Consider the following 16,089-nt stretch of genomic DNA (forward strand, 5'->3'; position numbering starts at 1 on the left):
AAACTTGTACTGTAATAGTAAAAAAATTCCTACTATATTAATTAACAGTTAGTATTATATTTAGCTTTCTTTAATCTTTTCTTTATAATGGAATTTTCAAATAAAAAAAGATAAAGATTGTATGTGTGGGCCTAGTTGTATGGAGCCTACATCTTAGCACGTAATGATATGATGTAGACGTTGATAAGGAGACATATAGGGCCTACAGAGAGGATTAATGGGTATGGGTATCGAAAACGACAACGTTTATTTTGGTGAGAGATAATAGTGTTTAATTCATTTTGGTTTCCGGTAATTTGACCATCTTGAACATTGATTTGATATATATACATACTTCCATTGATAATTCAGGCCAAGATTTGCAACACTGGCCAGTAGCTAGGGTTTGTCCGATCCATGCACGTAGAATAATGCATGAAAAAATCATGTCATTGCTATAACACTATTTTAATATAGGTTTTGATGATGATTAGAGTGAATTTTACACTTAATCAATCTACATATGCTACATTATATAAAATTATAATTATCTTACCTAAAGTCATAATAAGACTTATTTAAATTTATAATTTATTAATTTTTTATTAATTGAATATTTATACATCCTACTGTGTACAAGAATTTTTCAATTATTAATTGCATCTCTAACGTTCTAGATTTGGGGATTACAATATTCGATGAACATCACCATTATTTCTACACTATAGGTGCCATATAATTAAATATTAATTAAAATCAGATCATTTAGATAATTTAATTATATATTATTTGCCTCCTATGCATGCACGTGCTAACCTTACAGAGCTATATCATCTTCAATTTCCCAAGAAAGATAGCGTTTATCTTTGACTTACACAATATGTATATATATACTTTGGAATATTTATATTAGGATTTAATTATCAATTAAAGGTTGAATGTCTTTATTATTTTATAGCTTAAGGCAAGTGTATATTTGTTATTTGTTTGGTAAAAACAGGTTCACAAAGTGGGAAAATGGAATAGGGTTTGAGTTTGAGTTATCAATTGTCATCTTGAGCGTTTTAGAGAGGTTTGATAATGAGATTTTAATTAAATGATATATGTTAAATTTTTCTGAATATAATATTTAATAAAATTCATTGCTTATCAATTTTTTTAAGAGGACAGTGGTGGTCTTTGCTTTGCAGATGAGGATAGGGAAAGAGTATTTGTTTGGGGTGTAATTTCCTGCTGCTCTTTTTTCTGCAACACCAATACAAAACACAGAAACCCTCTCTCACGCCCTGATTTCAAAGCACTGTCTGTCCAGATTGATGACGAGAACTACCCTGGTGGAATTTCTCTCTCTCTCTCTCTCTCTGCCCATTAAAATAACAAAATAAAATGTGCTTTAATAAAAATCTACAAGACATGAATAAAAAGACATGTTATCTGCAAGAAGAGGTTCGATTGGATAAAAAGAATCCATGGGGGAGAGATCATGATGTTGGGTTGGTGTCTTTGCATTATCACAGTAGCACCACCTTATCTTCTATTCCCTTCTTCCAATTTTATATTTTATTTTATAGTGCTTGAGTATCATAATTTCATAATATAATAATAATAAACCAACATATTTTAAATATTCATTCTTGTTTTCTCCCACTTTCGTCACCTTCCCCTTCTATCGGGAACAGCAGGCTGCAGGGTAGCTCAGAGAAGAAAAGAAGCGTCCATAATAGTTTATTTCATTAAAAATATATTAAAAAATCGCCCCACTTCTTTTTTTTTTTTTTTTTTTTTCACATGATTTTCAACACTTCCAACTTTGGGTCGTTTTCCTGTTGCCAAATTGATCATATCAGACACTGAAGCAAGCCACCTTGTGATTCAGCTTTTGGTGAGTCTCATTCTCAATAGGATGAGCTAGGGCCTAAGGGCACGCCAGTCTTCAAAGGAAAGGGTATAGAAAGAGAGTTACGTCGATGGTGCAGGCTTTAATCTTGCTTTTGCTAGTGGTTTGTGGTTGCGCCATCAAATGAGATGTGATGTCAGTAGAGTTTTTATTTTGCCTTCAACAGTAAATATTGGGCTACGAACTTCTTCGTCTCTGTGTGTATCTCTACTGTAACCAAATGGTTCTCGGCCCACGGACATTTCGCTTTACGCAATCTTCACATATTGCTCATAACTTCTCTCAAAAGTACCATTGTGATCAGATGATTTCAGTGCTTTATTCTTCCTCTATATTCTCCACCGTAGAGAATTTTTTGCTTTTCTTCTATACCCATCAATTTTCACAGGATTGTTGTGAGATCTCAAGTTCGAATTTCTGTTGAAGCTAGTTATATAAAAAATGGCATTAACTGTGTTCTTCATTTGAGTCACGATTATTAAGGCAGGATTCCAAATGCAATTTAACAATAAAAACTGAAAATTAGTTCACACTTGATATAAGGATTCCTGGAACATGTTCAATTTCTAAAGAGTTTTTAGACTTTAGAGGCAACTTTAATTTGCTTCCACTGCATTTCCAACAGACTGTCATCGTGGATCGTTATCCCAGTGGTCTAAAGACAATCCAAAGGCAAGATTTTCTAAGAAAAGGTCATTACTGGTGAAACCAATTGATGCCCTAGACAGAGTGGAACAGAGTTCTAAATCCTAAATCTTGAAGTTAAAAAAGCTAGGCTCAATTCTCTGAACATCATATTAATGATAAATATATATCCAAAATCTTTGAAGCTGCTCGTGAAAGGAGAACCATAGAGCCCTATGTTATATTTTAATTGGTGTTTCCCTCATTATCTCCATCCAATATCTCAGTTACACACAATTCATGCAAGTTGTCATACATTTTCTTCCACTTCTGAAGCATTTGCATAGACTGTATGAAATCAAACTTTACTCTCCACCTCCATTTCAGGCTTGTTGCTGCAAATAAGGAAAAAAGAGATGTCAGGAAAGTAAAGGGTTTCAGGAGCATGGGAAACTACACTAAGCTTCAACACACAGGAAGTTGTGTCCGGTGCTAATGATAGAAATAGTTATGGAAAAAATGGATCCTGTTGTCTAACTTAATTATGCGACTTAAGCACATCCATGGGGCAATTAAAAACTAACCTGAAGTTCTTTGATTTGAACACCAATCATCTGAGAGCTGAGGCATGAAGCATCCAGAGGATTATTGCACGCAGCGTGGAGCCTAAAACTGCATTAATTCCCGTGTTTTTGTCCATTGAATTCACATATTTATCGAGTAGCGGTGGCAATAATGATCCGTGCCTTCTCTAGGAAGCTTGCACATTTGGGATTCAGGTAAAGTGGCCGCCTAACAATTTGGATGTTGTTTACAGGACCTGGAACGAATATAAAATCAAATAACAATAAGGGACTATGTTGTGCCATAATTAACACTTGGATCCCTATAGTTCAAAAAATAGATGAAAACATTCACAATTTTGTTTCTGTCGTGCACTTTCATTTCTCGATCTATTTTTTTTCAACTTTTACAAATAATGAGTAAAAATACTTTAATATTCTTCAGGATAAATTATTATTTTATTTTTAAATTTTATCATCATGAACACATTCATCCCTAAATTTTTATTATTAATAATATTTTTGTTCCTCATTGACATCTATTTTCTAAAATGCAAGGACCTAAGTGTTAATTACAGCAAAATACAAGAAAGAAAAATTAATTACCCTAAATATTGACTGAGTAAAAAGTAACACATGCATACAAAGGCATAGACATGTACCAGATGTGGGATGTTGATCCATTTCCTACTACAACATGTGGTGTTATGAAATTTTCTACCTCTCAGTTTCTAATAGCCTATTAGAAGTAATAGTTCAAAGATGTATCAGATATGGCTGCAATCATGGATTGTCATTTACGAAGGCCTAATGGTAAAAAAAAAAAAAAAAAAAAAGGTCAAATCTTTTGCAATTATATTCAACCGTTTTAATTTTAGCAATTTTGTCTCAATTTGAAAATTTTATTGTAAATTTGTCCAATGATGAAAATGAAAAGTTGAGGGTGCAGTTCTAGAATTCATTATATCGCTTGCTGCCAGATCCATGAGAGCTAGAATTCTTAATATGATAATGAAAATGTGGGCGCAGTTCTAATGAAGCAGTTCTAGAATTCATCATATCAGGGGAAGCTGTGCTTTCCATATTTTCTACAATTGTCATCCTCTTATTATTTTTCACTCGAGTAATGCCAAATTATTCTTGAATATTCGCTTTCTCTCACTGGATGCATGGGGCAGTGAATGCATTGTTATTGATACATTGGTGTAATGATGTAATATAATTGAACTTATCGCAATAATTTTTGTCAAAGCATGCAACATAAAAATCAACCCACAAGAACTACAAACAGATCAACTGAAAATTTTAGACAAGTCTAGCAATATCTAGGAAAACATCTTAACATCATCATAAAACGAAAAAGAAAACACTCTGCTTGTTCAAACTATGAGCAACAGTAACAACATGAAAGAGGCATGGGGCAATTGAAACTCTTATAAAGAAATATATCAATAATCAACCTGACGTACGCCTAACAGAACAACCAAATGCTGCAATGCTGAGAACCAAATGCTACACTGCAAAAATTTCATCAAACAACATTCCACTTGTATAGCTGAGAACCATGTTGAACAATTGCAGCTTGTAACAGCACAAATTATACACTAGGAAGTTCCCTACATTTATGACAAATGCAACCATAAAACAAATCACACACCTATGACTAGATAATGAACCAACAATATGCTAGCAATGACTTTTGCTTGAGGAATTGTCAGCATTAAGTGCAGCAATGATACATATTTTCATCTCCACTGCCGGTTAAAGACATGTTCACCAAGGGTCTAAAAACAATTGCATCAATTATTGAGGGGAAAAAAAACATTTCTCAATAAAATCCCTTTAGATAAGCTCCACCAGAGATACACCAGAATTACTTAATACAAATTTCAGGGCGCAAATAATATTTATAAGCAAATTATGAACAATACATTAATCTAGATGAATGTGTTGCGAGTAATTCTTACCCATACTCGGTGTATACATCCAGCCAATTATCAATTGTCATTTTAGTTAAAATCATAGTGGGTCATATAAAATACATTTATATGGTTTTCTATTAGTTAGGTGTTTGTAAGCCTTGGTGTATGTAAGAAATTTCTCTTATAAAGATGTCAATTCTACAAATTGTACCACATAAAGAGAGTTAGTGGAGAATTATTATTTTTTTTTTTTGTAAAAAAAAGGGAAGAAAAAAGAAAGAAAGAAAAAAGAAATAGACAATAAAGCAAATATATTCCCAAAGGAGATAGATAGAACTATTTGCAAATTAGTTGGGAATTTTAGCGGCCCTAAATCTCACTGCAACTTGATTTTGTTATTCAATATGATAAGTAATAGTTCTTCATCTAGGGGGAAAATGCACCTGCAGTAAGATACGTCATTCAACTGCTCAAATACTTCTATTGCTCCAGATCACTCAAAAAGCAGGGCATATCAACAGCAATATCAACTTAAGCAAAAACAAATTTGAAACTATTATATTTACAATTGACCAAGTTAATATCTATTGTAATTTTATCTATATTTTGCTTCAAACGCATCATTGGCTCAAGTTTATATGATCTCTGATTCCAGGATTGACATCCCATGCAATCGTATTCTAAAAATCTGGTCAATTGATCTAAAATTAGAAGAATTGGATTATAACGCCAATACTCGCAAAGATTTGTACTTTTTGCCATCATTAGGCCAAAAATAATACGTCTACACTAGGAAAACTACCAAGGAATATTTCATGATCACCAGTCTTAATTAGCACAGAATTGTCCAAGCTTTGGAATTAAGGATTCATGTTTTGTGACGTAACTAATATATTTCTAACATGTATTAAGAGCAGACCTACTTGCCAAATTCATACAATTTTCCGAACTCCATTCCTTGAACTCTCTAACATGATACTACATGTCATGACTCGATCCCATGGGTAAGACTGACACAAGAATCTGGGCCAGAATAAAGCTCCCGAGACCCGTAGTAAGCCTTACTGTTCCCAAATACAAAACCGATGCCCAATAACTTAGGCTTAACATGTAAATAAAATTAAATAAAATAAAATATTTTTATTCAGGTCAACTCAACCCGATAACCATAAAAAACTGAAGTCAGAGGAGCCCCGCTCAATCCTGATATCATCACTGACAAATTGTTTAAATATCATATAAATCTTCATTTATTAATCTTAAGAATTTAAATTAACACAATTTCTAACAAAGTCCATACTACTACTAACACATGCGGAGTTCTAGATTTCAAATTTAGAGAAATAATAAAACAATTAAATAACCGACGTTAAACCTGTAAGGAAGAAAGTAGGTTGCTCTGTAAAAGAACTCCTCCTGTAGCACTTAAATTAGGCATCTTGTTCGAGATCTTTACTCATTTTATGACCTCAGTAGTCAACACCTATGCATCCCTTATGATACTCCAAATTTCCAATTTACTTTGAGTCATAACTAACGTACTTAGACTGACCTCTACCCATCTTATATAACTAGTTAGGTAGAGTTCCCTCCAAGGGCCAAGCGTACCATTTATCAACATTGAAAAGTGAACTAAGTCTCTTCTCTTATATAATAAAAGTATTTATATTCCCTGACAACTCAGTCCATGCAACTTTATCATTTCTTGCTCCTCCTCTGGAATGGAAATATCCTGACTTCTTCCTAAAGCTTCTTATTGTATGATTTACTTCCTGACACATTGACACTTAGGTTGAGGATCTACTAATTCTTGAATCTATTACCTCACCATAACTTATTTTAAACATCCCTTGGTGTGTCCCTAACTGGCGTATTGCTTCTTATTCTCATCATTGTAACTAAATCTATTAAGGTTTTCTCCTGTCCTTTGGATCTTATCCACTTCCTTTTTCTGTTTCTGCTATTGTTGATATCCTTTTAACCTACTGTACTTATTCTTTAACCTTTGTCCTCTCTCATTCTTCTACTTTTTCCTTCAAGGATGTCCATCTCAACATCAACTTTATCCTTCTTTTTATTTCGTAGTCCTATCTTAATTACTAGTTCCAATACTCCTAGAATTCTAACCTTACAATTGACTTCTACCAGCACATTCTTTATATTATGTAAAACTTGTAATTGACCATAGAAAATTCTTCTTGTATCTCCTTTCCCAACTTGACCACTGAACATTATTGTTCTCTATTACCCTTTGTAGGAAATTACTCATCATGGTTAGATATGAGCTCTTGAAATTATAAGTTCCACATGAACTAACATGGCTGTGGGAATTGTGTGTTATGCCTTAATTACAGACAAGATATTCCACGCATTCATTCTCCCTAATATAACCGCATATACTGCCCATAGCTTTCCAAACTTCAGCCTCAAATTTACTCATCAGCAATAATTTCATCTATTGAAACTCATCCACAAATAGTACTTCCTCTAGCTCATAGTTTAAAATGGTTGCAATCCTTGGCAGCTAACTCAATTTAACTCCTGTCACTACTCTAATCGTCCGTTCATACTTAATATTAGGTATGCACTTGCCGTCATTCTCATATCAGGAGATTGTATATGAATTGGTGCCTACCAAACTCTCAAATAACTAGGTCTTCCTGACTCAGTCTCTATCCTTATATAATCCTCTAAAACCAAAAGCACGAGCTAAACTTGAAGAGAAAAAAAAATATCCTCCTATAATCAACTACGCCCAATTGTCTATATAATAACGTTTAACCTATGTTTCTTGGTTTTTCTCTTCAAATTTCATCATCTCCTAGCACAATTGTGCTCTACCTATAAGGTATCATCTGCATGAACCCTTTACTATACTATTGTCCTTCCTGACATAAGATTTTATAATTTATTAACTTTACTTATACTCGATCTATGAGTCATACCTATCATTGTTTATATTGTGCCCTTAACTTTTATTGAATCCTGAAAGATTTCTCTCACTAATAGATTCTTCCAGCACTAATTCCACCCTTACCTATGGTTATTAGTTTGATCCTTGAACTTTCTAGTGATTTATAACCACCTATACTTGTCACTTTTCGTTCTACCCCTATTATTATTCTGTCATTATTGCTTCACTACAAAGTGATTCTATTGATCACACTAAAGACGTTTGCTTGACATTCATAATGAACCTCTAACTACCTTATCACTATCTCAAAAGTCTAACCTAATGCTTATGTGATATTATCTATCAATTTTTCCTCTCACCATACCTATTTGATCCATTAGATTGACTTTTATTCAACTTACTACTTACTAACTTCTTTTCTTTATCTGATTAGATAGTTCATAATCCTATTGCACACCTTCTAGCTTTTGCTCATTATTATTGTATTCCTTGCCTAATCTTCTTGATACTGTTAACAAGTTAAAGGAATCTTGCCCCATTGCTATCCATTTCTCTTTAGGAATAGGGAATAGATAGAGTATGATCCAATCATGCAACTCCAAGTTCTATATTCTAGCCCCTAGCACTACCTCAACTATATCATGCTATGGGTATCACATTACTAGATTCCATACCTTCATCACTATTGGTCCCATTTTGAGTTCTCCATCCTTGTCATTCAACTTACGAAGAATAACAATTAGCCTACCCTATATCTTAAATCTATTCCTTTTATTTTGCGCCTTTCAGGTTGTCCTTTCATTTATTTCTTTTATCTGACCCAAAATAGAACTTGACTATTCTATCCCTGGTTCCATTCCTCTTCCTAACATGACAGTTGTATTTGCTAACTATATCTTTCAGAGTCTCTACCGGGTAATCACATATCTGTGCTACTCAGATTTGGTCCTTTGACCACTTTAGCTAGTACTTTCACTGGTATTTAGATTATGTTGCATCTGCAATTAATTATTCAAATTTTCATTCTGCACTTTCTCTATCCACTGGCCTTCTGTCACAACCCAACCTATAGGCCGGACCGGCACTAGGACCTGGGCCAGCCTAAAGCCCCCGAGGCCTGTAATAAGCCTAACTATTCCTCAACCCAACTCTAAGGCTCATTTGGGCCCAATTTTAAGAATTCAACCGGACAGAGTCCGGCCATAAAATGAACCATTTAACGGAGAGTTTTTGACTCTCTCGACCTATAAACACAATATATAATCATCTGGGGAGCTCAGCTCACCCTCCATATAATTCTGATGCCATAAAAATAAATGGGAGCTCGGCTTCATCATCCAATCCAACATACATGCTTTTAAATACGTTTACAGGTCCAACATGACAATTATATTATAGACCTAAATCAAATAAATATTTCTAACACATGCGGAGTCTAAGAATTTTAACCCAATAGAACAAACACATTTAAAACTATCAATAGACCTGCGAAGAAGGAGAGCAGGTTAGGCACAACAAAAATCCTCCTGTAGCCTAAAAAATAGATGAACAGGAGTAAGCGTTCGACTTAGAGAGTAAAATATTAATTTTAACCATAATCTCTATAACTATCTAAAGCTAATACACCCTGTAGAATGAAATGCAATATCATCATAAATTTCATACAAATCACATCAAAAAGGCAATTTGGAGCACTCACACACTCGAGAGTGTTAAACAATACACATATAGGAGCTGATCCCCTATACAGCCCTCTTAATCCAACCTCTGCCAGTGAAGATCTCAAGCCGGACTTTCGCTTAATAAACCAAATACGGGGTCCCAGCAAAGAACTCAAGTCGTGTTTACCCCGAAGAATCGGGTCCCAGCGAAGATCTCAAGCCGTGTTTATCCATCCTGTCCATATCCAACACTACACCACACGCACGCCAACACACGCACACTGCTCTAAATTACCACAAACAATATTCATGGCACTTTAACAGTTGTGAATGCAACATAAAACGTGCCTAGAGTTTAACTAAATAGATATATACATATAAGTGATGCATGGGCATGCTTGAACATATAATAATATCGAAATTACAATTAAAATTAATATTTTACTCACAAAATAATAAATTTAAAAATTTAGGGTGTTACATTCTTCCCCCCTTACAGAAAATTCATTCTTAAATTTTACACAAGGCATAATAAAGTACAGAATTACACATTGAATAGATAAGGGTGCTTGCTACGCATGTCCCGCTCTGACTCCCAGGTGCACTCTTTCACTGACTGGCTCTTCCATAAAACCTTAACCATAGAGATCTGTTTTGATCTTAGCTGCCTTACTTGGTAGTCCACTATGGCTACAGGTTGCTCCTCAAACGTTAGGTTTTCTTTCAGCTCTACTACATCCAGCTGTAGCACATGAGAAGGATTAGGTATGTATTTCCTGAGCATGGAGATGTGAAATACAGGATGAACATGAGAAAGGTAACTCCAGCCGGTAGGTAACTGCTCCAACTCTATCAGTAACCTCAAAAGGTCCAATATACCGAAGTGCCAACTTGCCTTTCTTTCCAAATCTCATGACTCCCTTCATTGGAGAAACCTTCAGGAATACGTAATCGACTACTGTAAACTCCACATCCCTCCGTCTGGGATCTGCATAACTCTACTGCCTACTGAAAGCTGTTTTCAATTGTTCTCTGATTAAAGGAACTATCTCTGAAGTGTACTACACTAGGTCTATATCATGCACCCTTGCTTCTCCCATTTCCGTCCAACACAGAGGAGACCTATACTTTCTGCCATATAGTGCCTCATAGGGTGCCATCCCTATGCTGGAATGATAACTGTTGTTGTAGGCAAACTCCACCAAGGGTAGCTGATCATCCCATTGACCTCCAAAATCCAGAACACACATGTGAAGCATGTCTTCCAGTGTTTGGATTATCCTTTCAGACTGCCCGTCTGTCTGAGGGTGGAAAGCAGTACTAAAGTTCAACTGTATGCCAAGTGCCTCCTGCAACTTTCTCTAAAATTGAGAAGTGAACTAGGGCCCTCTGTCAGATATTATGAAAGCAGGAACCCCATGCAATCTGACTATTTCTCAAATATAGAGTGAAGCGTACTGTGCAACAGAATATGTGGTCTTCAAAGGCAAGAAATGAGCTGATTTAGTCAGACAATCTACAATAACCCATATTGAATCATATCCCCGCGTGGTATGAGGCAACCTCGTCACAAAATTCATAGTAATTATTTTTCACTTCCATTCTGGGATAGGGAGCTCTTATAGCTTCCCTGACGGCCTCTGGTGTTCAAACTTTACCTTCTGATAAGTCAAGCACTTGGACACAAAGTCTGCTATGTCTCTCTTCATACCATTCTACCAATAGCTATCTTTCACATCATGGTGCATTTTGGTGGAGCCTGGGTGGACATTGTACAGTGTACAATTTGCTTCTCACATGATTTCATTTCTAAGATTGTCCACGTCGGGTACACATATCCTGGAACCTTGCATAAGGGCGCCATCATTGGCAAATCCAAACTCACCACCTTCACCCTACTGTACTCTTTCTATGATCTTCATCAATTGCTGGTCTCTGTGCTGGGAAACTCTAACTCTGTCTCGCAGGTTTGGTCTTACTTAAAAATGAGCCAACAATACCCCCTCATCTGAAAGATCTAAGATCAGACCTTGATCCATCAACTCATGTACTTTCTGAATTAACGGTCTCTTCTCCACTGATATGTGTGCCAAGCTGCCAGAAGATTTTCTACTCAAAGCATCTGTTACTACATTAGCCTTCCCAGGGTGGTATTGGATGGTACAGTCATAGTCCTTCAGAAGCTCCATCCATCTCCTCTGTCTCAAATTTAAATCTCTCTGTCAGAAGATGTACTTCAAACTCTTGTGGTCGGTGTATATCTCGCACACTTCACCATACAGGTAATGTCTCCAAATCTTTAGTGCAAAGACTACAGCCGCCATTTCCAAATCATGGGTGGGGTAGTTCTGTTCATGTCTCTTTAACTGTCTTGAAGCATAAGCCACTACTTTTCCATTCTACATCAAAACACACCCTAAGCCAACTCTAGAGGCATCACAGTATGCAGTATATCCTTCACCACTCATTAGTAGTGTCAACACTGGGGCGCTGGTTAGACATTCTTTAAGCTTCTGGAAACTCTCCTCACAATCATCTGTCCAAATGAATGGAACATTTTTCCGAATTAACTTAGTTAGGGGAGCTGCTATCCTGGAAAAATCCTGCACAAAATGCCTATAATAGCTAGCTAGGCCCAAAAAACTTCACATCTCCGTGACTGTTGTAAGCCTAAGCCAATCAGTTACAGCCTCAATTTTCTTGGGATCCACTTGAATGCCTTCACTAGAAACCACGTGTCTCAAGAATGAGATGCTTTCTAGCCAAAATTCACATTTTGAAATTTTGGCAAATAGCTGGTGCTCCCTCAAAATCTGCAACACCATCCTCAAGTGCCAGACGTGTTCTTCCTCGGTCCGAGAGTATACCAAAATGTCATCTATGAATACGATGACAAAATGGTCTAGGAATGGCCTAAACACCCTGTTCATCAAGTCCATAAAGACTGCTGGTGCATTAGTGAGTCCAAAAGACATCACCAAGAACTCATAATGACCATATCTTGTCCCTGAATGCTGTTTTGGACACATCCTCATTCCTGATTCTCAAGTGATGGTAGCCTGATCGTAGGTCTATCTTAGAAAAGAATCTAGCCCCTTGGAGCTAATCAAATAGATTATTGATCCGAGGAAGTGGATACTTGTTCTTCACAGTCACCTTATTCAGCTGTCTATAGTTAATGCACAACCTCAATGACCCATCTTTCTTTCTCACAAATAGAACAGAAGTGCCCCAGGGTGAAGTGCTCGGATGTATGAAACCCTTGTCCAAAAGCTCCTGTAGTTGCTCCTTTAGCTCTTTCAATTCTGCTGGTGTCATCCTGTAAGGCGGCATTGATATGGGGTTTGTACTCGGCACAACATCAATGCATAACTCTATTTCTCTTCCTGGTGCCAACCCTGGAAGCTCCTCAGGGAAGACATCCATGAATTCTCTGACAATAGGAACATTTTCCATGTTGACACCTTCTACAGATGTATCTCTCACCAATGCTAAATACCCTTGACATCCACGCCTCAATATTTTTCTAGCACCAATTGCTGACACCAAATTATATGGAGCTACGCTCTTGTCACCATCAAAGCTAAACTCTTCCACACTAGGTATGTGGAAATACACCTTTTTGTTCATGCAGTCTAAAGTGGCATAATGAGTTGCCAACCAATCCATTCCCAAAATTACATCGAAATCCATTACTGGTAGAGGAACCAAGTTTGCTGGGAGGATTCTTCCATCCACTACTACTAGACTACCCGGAAAAACCATATCTACATTATGTTGTCACTAAGCGGGGTAGCTACGGACAAAGGGTATTCTAAAGTTGTAGGGTTCCTACCCAATCTCATGGCAAACACTAGGGAGACAAATGAGTGCGTAGCACCCAGATCTATCAAAACACGAGCTTCATAGGAACAGACTAGAAGAATACCTACCACAACTACATTGGAAGGCTGAGCATCCTGGTGGTTCAGGGTGAAAACCCGAGCTTGACCCCTACCCTACGTTGCAAAACCCTGATACTGACTTCTACCTCTTGATCTGCCTCTAAATCCACGTCCTCCTTGTCCTTGGCCCTGTTGGCCACTGAACTGACTGCCTACCATGCTGAAAGCACTAGGATAAAACTGACGAGGAACATTTGCAACAGAACCCTGTGACTCCATCTAGGCTCGTTGAACATGGGGCATTCCCTAGCAAAGTGACCCGGCTGGCCACACCTGAAACATACTCTTGAACCCGTCATACATGGTCCTGAATGTCCTCTTTCACACTGTGCGCAGGGTGCCAAGGAGGATCCTGAATGTAACACCCCTATGTTTGATAGGGCGTTTTACTTTTTTGTTGACCAGTGTCTGTCTGGACAGCTAGGATGCCTAGAACTATATTTAAATGTTAGTGAGGAGACATAAAATAATGAAATACAAGAAAGGAAAATACAAAAAAAATAAAGAAAAAATAATAGCAAGGAAATATAACCAAGTTAAACAAGCCGAAAATCGTAGCGATGGGTGACCGCACCGGAAAGTTGCGGTGTAGACCATTGACTAGCCCTAGACCGCGGGGAACCCTGAAAAATATTTTTAAGACTTAAATAAACATCTATTGAAGTACAAATGAAATTAGACATGTCAAAGAAAAATTAAGTAATTAGTACAAAGAAAAATGAGAAATCGAGAAACTGACAAAAATCGGTATTACCAAAAAATCGGGAATACAACCCAAATAGGGGCATTATGGTCATTTGACACTTAGAGTTGACTTTTGACCTCAATGTCCATTAAAAATAAGTGGTATTATACTTTGAAAATATCATAAAAAATAAGAAATGAGTCCATAATATAAATAGTGGAAGAATTGTGGCATAAGTGCAAATTAGGAACTTTAATTAATTAATTCATTAAACTATCTTAGTGCTCCACTAACTAAGTATTAGGGGACCTATATAAAGCCATTAGGACAGAAAATAAACTCATCTTCAACCTCCTCTCAAACCAGCTGTACCACTCTACCATTGAAACTCCATAGCCAAAGCTTGAACAAACCTCCATGCACCTTAGTTCAAGCCATGTTTCTTCAAACTCTCTTCACTAAAGTTGGTCTACACACCATGGGCAACATATAGATAGCAAAAAAGAGAGGGAATTCCATGGATTTGTGAAGCTCAAGTTGAGGTTAGTGCTTAATCTTTCCAATTTCCTTCACTAATCCTTGTGTTGAGCTTTGGGTAAGTTGAATTGCTAAGAAAAATTGAGGAAATGATTGAGTATTGGTAAACCTTAGTTTTGGTAGCCATGAAAATGCATAGTTAGTGACTTATTCTATATTTAATGGATGGAAATTAAGGTTGATTAACTCAAATTGAAGTTGTAGTAGGTTAATGTTCAAGTATGTGCATGTTAGTGCTTGAATTAAGGGTTTGAAATGGGACCTTGATGCTTTGGCAAACTGCCATGTTTGGCAGCCCATAATATCATGAATTTATGTGTGTGAATATGAAGTTTATTAATGAAATGTGATAGTGTTAAATTGTGGGCAGCATGTGTAATTGATATTGAGGTATGAGTATATGGAAGTGTATGTGTAATATTGATATTGAGATATGTTGAATTTTGGTGGAAGTGAATGTTGAACTTGAATGGTGTATTTTGTGCATTGAGCACTTGAGTGTTCTACCCAAAATGTTTGCTAGAATTGTGTACAATATATATAGAAGTGCCATTGATTGAATATTGAAGTATTGGAAGGAGAAGGATTGTCAAAATTGGAAGTGTGATGTTTAAATGCAGGTTGTGTATGTTGGTAGCACCTAAATTTGGTCATAAGTGCAAAACTGTGAACCCAATTGGTATGAGGCCAATGAGGGGTGAAACTAGACACCAAATAGGCCAACTTTCATGTAGAAATATTGCCAAAATTCTGCCTAGAAATTGACCTTAAAAATGAACACATCCGGAATGGCAACCTTGCAAACCCAGATTTTTGACCATATGAACAGTAGTCATAAGGATGACCATAACTCACTCAAAACAGGTCCAATTGACCTGAAATTTTTACCATGGATAGCTTAGACATAGAGCTACAATTATTATGAAGGCACCAAAGCCCAGAAATGGCCAAAACCAAGTCAAATAGCTTACACAAGTTTGGGTACCAAAACTGCCAGAACTAAATGTGACCTAAAATTGACCAAATTTTGCACTAAATATGCAATCTGTCCAACTTTAGTAACTTGACTATATCTTGGTCTATACAACTCAGAATGACCTGAAATTTTGCCCCGAGTGCAATAAGACATAGAGCTACAATTTTTCTTCTTTGACCAGAAGCTAAAAACCAAGAGAAATAAGACTTTAAGCTAGACCAATTTAGCACACAAAAATTGAGAACTTGATATTTACATACAATGATGCTTGAAATAATTTGGCAATGAATGCCAACTTGTAAAAATGGTAAATTACACTATATTGGTAGCATATTGAAATGTAAAATATGACATATTGGTGACATTAAAATTTATTCACCTAGTGTG

General features: G+C 36.3%; 1 long non-coding RNA gene and 1 pseudogene across 1 annotated transcript; both read right to left on the reverse strand.

Annotated features, from left to right (window-relative positions):
• Nucleotides 1-2,459: 2,459 nt before the first annotated feature.
• On the reverse strand, nucleotides 2,460-3,247 carry LOC131170500 (uncharacterized). The gene is made up of 2 exons (XR_009141229.1): nucleotides 3,085-3,247; nucleotides 2,460-2,895 (listed from the first exon to the last, which is right to left on the reverse strand). It is a non-coding gene; the product is annotated as an uncharacterized LOC131170500 (long non-coding RNA).
• Nucleotides 3,248-3,846: 599 nt separating this feature from the next.
• The window catches only part of LOC131177878 (protein ROOT INITIATION DEFECTIVE 3-like), a 28,250-nt pseudogene continuing 16,007 nt past the window's right edge, over nucleotides 3,847-16,089 (reverse strand).

The sequence above is a fragment of the Hevea brasiliensis genome, chromosome 2 (assembly GCF_030052815.1).
Source record: "Hevea brasiliensis isolate MT/VB/25A 57/8 chromosome 2, ASM3005281v1, whole genome shotgun sequence".
In the NCBI taxonomy this organism is placed as follows: domain Eukaryota; kingdom Viridiplantae; phylum Streptophyta; class Magnoliopsida; order Malpighiales; family Euphorbiaceae; genus Hevea; species Hevea brasiliensis.